At 35.2% G+C, this 4,050-nt stretch overlaps 1 protein-coding gene across 3 annotated transcripts in view; it reads left to right on the forward strand.

Moving 5' to 3' along the window:
• KPNA1 (karyopherin subunit alpha 1) overlaps window positions 1–4,050 on the forward strand; it is a 101,788-nt gene that overhangs the window by 25,297 nt on the left and 72,441 nt on the right. The gene's annotated exons all lie outside the window — the stretch shown is intronic.

The raw sequence follows: 4,050 nt of genomic DNA on the forward strand, positions 1-4,050 counted from the left end.
GTTTTTTTTTTTTTTTTTTTTTTTTTTTTTGCCGAGGAGGGACTTTGGAGCCTGAAGGAGCATTTGATCCTCACTATAGAAATTCCATAAAGTCAGATGAATTAGAACCCTCATGCTTGAGAAATAAGATATTCTATTATAAATACTTTGCAGTCATAGTGAAATATTCTCAAAACAGATTTTATGAAAAACTGCATTAGATAATCCAGTTAGGTGAAGTCCAACAGTACATTACAACCTCAGTATTTTATTTGTTAGGGTTGTAGATATATGAATCAAGCACTTTATTATTGGCAAAGATACTTTGTAATATTGTAATAGACTTTATATTGAGTGTAGCAAGTTATGAGTTCTTGACCTGCTTTATCATCTTTGAATGTATTCCCTTAATTTTCTCTTATTTATATATTTATTTATTTATTTTTGAACTGGAAATGGATCCTTTTCTTTCAGTGAGCTTTTACATTAGCTTCTATTTTTGGGGTGAATTTCCTTTTCTTTTTTTGTTTTTTTTTTGTGTGTGCGTGGTTTTTTTGAGACAGTCTTGCTCTGTCACCAGGCTGGAGTATGGTGGCGTGATCTTGGCTTGCTGCAACCTCCACCTCCCAGGTGCAAGTGATTCTCCTGCCTCAACCTTTTGAGTAGCTGGGACTACAGGCGCATGCCACCACACCCAGCTAATTTTTGTATTTTTAGTAGAGACAGGGTTTCATCATCCTGGCCAAGATGGTCTCAATCTCTTGTCCTCGTGATCCGCCTGCCTCAGCCTCCCAAAATGCTGGGATTACAGTAATTTCCTTTCCTTTTATTCTCAGAAATCATAACAGCATGGTTATGTATTTATATTCATATATTTAAATGGAATACATGTATGATACATGTGAACCCAGGTATAGGTCTGAATATAACCACCAGTGTAGGGATCTTATTTGGCATAACACCATTTGAAGGTGTAGCAGTGGCACTCTTTGATTAACACAGTGTTCATTTTATTCTGTTTCTTCTTGGTGACTACTGATTTCATGTAATTAAACTTCATTATAAAATTTGTATACTATTGAAAGCAATCTACAGATTCAGTGCAGTTTCTCTTGAATTACCAATGTCATTCTTCACAGAAGAATCTGGGATTCATACGGAACCAAAAAAGAGCCCCCATCACCAAAGCCATCTTAAGCAAAATATAAAGCTGGAGGTATCACATTACCTGATGTCAAATTATACTACAAGGCTATGGTAATTGAAAACAACGCAGTACTGGTATAAAAGTAGACATATAAGTCAATGGAATGGAATAGAGAATCCAGAAATAAAGCCCCATACTGTCAACCAACTGATCTTGGACAAAGTTGGCAGAAGTATGTACGGGGGAAAGAATACACTATTCAATGAGTAGTGCTGGGAAATTTGGAGAGCGGTATGCAAAAGAATGAAAGTGTACGCCTGCCATATACAAAAATTAACTCAAGATGGATTCAATAATTAAATATATAACCTGAAACTATAAAAATCGTAGAAGAAAACTTGGGAAAAACTCTTCTGGACATTGATCTAAGCAAAGAATTTATGATTAAGTCCTCAAAAGGAAACATACCAAAACCAAAAATAGGTAAATGGGACTTAAACTAAAAAGCTTCTGCACAGCAAGTGCAATAATGTATTTAACAGACAACCTACAGAATGGGAGAAAATATTTGTTAACACCATCTGACAAAGTTCTAATGTTCAGAATCTACAAGGAACTCAACAAGAAAAAACTCCATTAAAACGTGGGCAAAGGACATGAAAAGATACTTCTCAAAAGAAGACATACAAGTGACCATGAAAAAATGGTTAACATCACTAATTATCAAATAAATGAAAGTTAAAATTATAATGAGGCCGGGTGGGGTGGCTCATGCCTGTAATCCCAGCACTTTGGGAGGCCAGGGTGGGCAGATCACCTGAGATTAGGAGTTCGAGACCAGCCTGGCCAACGTGGTGAAATCCTGTCTCTACTAAAAATACAAAATTTAGCCAGGGTGGTGATAGGGTAAAGGAGGATACTTTCAGTATAAGACTGTGTTCTTGGGAATTTTCCTGTGTTAATTCATTGAGAAACTCCTTCGTTCCTCATATCCTGTAAGTCAAATGTTGGACTTACTAGGCTGGTTTTCTTAATTTTCTCTTTTTCAAACCGTGCCCTTGTTTCAGTCTGCTACCTCACCACAACTTTCCGTTATACCTCAATTAAGAAAAATTCCTGAGGCTTTCCAAGGCTCTGTGTGGTTTGTGGGCTTGCTTCTCAACAGTATATTCCTCCATAGGCTCTTAGGTTTGATCTTCCTCCACTCTAACTCATATGTCATTTCTCAATCTGTTTTTCCATTGTCGTAGATATGGCTGGGAGCTACACATACTGTTTTTGTTTCTTGTCCCTTTTGTCATTGTGGGGTAGTATTTCTGAGACTAAAAGGATGGGAAGGCCTGATTCTACTATTTTTGATCTGTATGTCTCATTGTATAAGGTAGATTATTATGTTGATTAGTTTACAACCGGCATGAAAATTTTACTGACCTTGGGAAGAAAAGCTATAATATGTTTTAATCCTGTTGTGGATAGAGCTGGACAGTTCTAGAATAGTGTAGTGGATTAATGATGAAGTATTGATGATAACAGGTAACTGTTGAGTGTTTGCTATTCTAAGCACTTAATGAATTAACCTCTCTAATCATCTCAACCAAACTCTGAGGTAGGTTATTATTTTCTGACATATTACAGTTACACAATAATTGTGAATGTCTTTAAGTGTCTAATTATGGACAAGATAAGGCATATGTATGTAAAAACACTGAAAAGGATAGAAAATAAATTCATAGCATTACTGGTCCTTTATCTGAAACTCAGCTAAGTGGTTACAGCAGTTCAGTGTAAGTGACCATTGCCATAAAGAATAATAGTCTTTTTCACTGGAAAGAACCTTTGCAATAATCTAGACCAGCAGTGTTAAAATTATGTTCTGTGGAGCTTTGAGGTTCAGTTGAGTCTCCTGCTTCTGTTTCCCCATGAAAAGTTTGAAAATGGTTGAGCTATGCTGTCCAATACGAGATAGTCACCAGCTACAGTTAGCTATTGAGTAATATGTGGCTAATTCAAACTGATATATGTAAGTGTAAAATTTACATGGGATTTTGAAGTTTGCGTATGAAAAAATAAGTATCTCAATTTTTATACTGAAATAATATTCTAGACATGGGTTAAATAAAATATTAAAATTAATTTTATTTCCTTTTTTAAATGTGGCTACTAGAAATTTTTAAAATTTCATTTGTGGCTTTCATTATATTTCTGTAGAGCAGTGCAGGTACAAACCATGTTTCTATTTTATACCAGAATTTTGAGTTTGAATGATTTGGCCAAGATTACGTAGCAGATAAGTAGAACCAAGATCTTTTCATATCTGAATTAGTGTTCTTTCCACAGGATCCTGCAGCATTAGGTCCACCTGATAAAAGTTGTACTGGCATGCTGTGACACAAATCTTGTGATTGTTTTGCAGGGCAGGATTGGAAAGAAAGCATAATTAAAATGTGATGGTCACAGCATTGCTTTGCATGCTTAGCCCACCTCTTATAACTACTAACGATTAAATGATATTGATTATAGCTATTTGGATACCGTGGTACATCTCTTATTCTGTATGACCTCTGTTACCCTTTTGGGATTATTTCATTTAATGCCATTTTAAAGATTTTCACAGTTGTCCATCATGCTGAGACATTCTTGCTTGAGTAACTGCATAACTTGCATGTTTTCCAACCTTTTACTGCATTATAAATTGTCTTTGACAAATTTAATATGTTAATCAATCTTGTTCTTTCACTTTTATCAAACCAGTTCTTGTTAGTGCTTCTTTTGGCTAGTAGTATTAGTTGCATGTTGGTCAGTTTGCCCTTTGATTTTTCACCTGCTGTTTAACCAACAGCTGCTACAGTTTTTATCACTGCATTAATAACACTTAGCGTATCTTGAAAGTGGTTGTACATTTTTTTTTTTTTTTTTTTTTTTTT

Source organism: Rhinopithecus bieti, unplaced genomic scaffold (assembly GCF_001698545.2).
Source record: "Rhinopithecus bieti isolate Rb0 unplaced genomic scaffold, ASM169854v2 scaffold_48450, whole genome shotgun sequence".
NCBI lineage: Eukaryota > Metazoa > Chordata > Mammalia > Primates > Cercopithecidae > Rhinopithecus > Rhinopithecus bieti.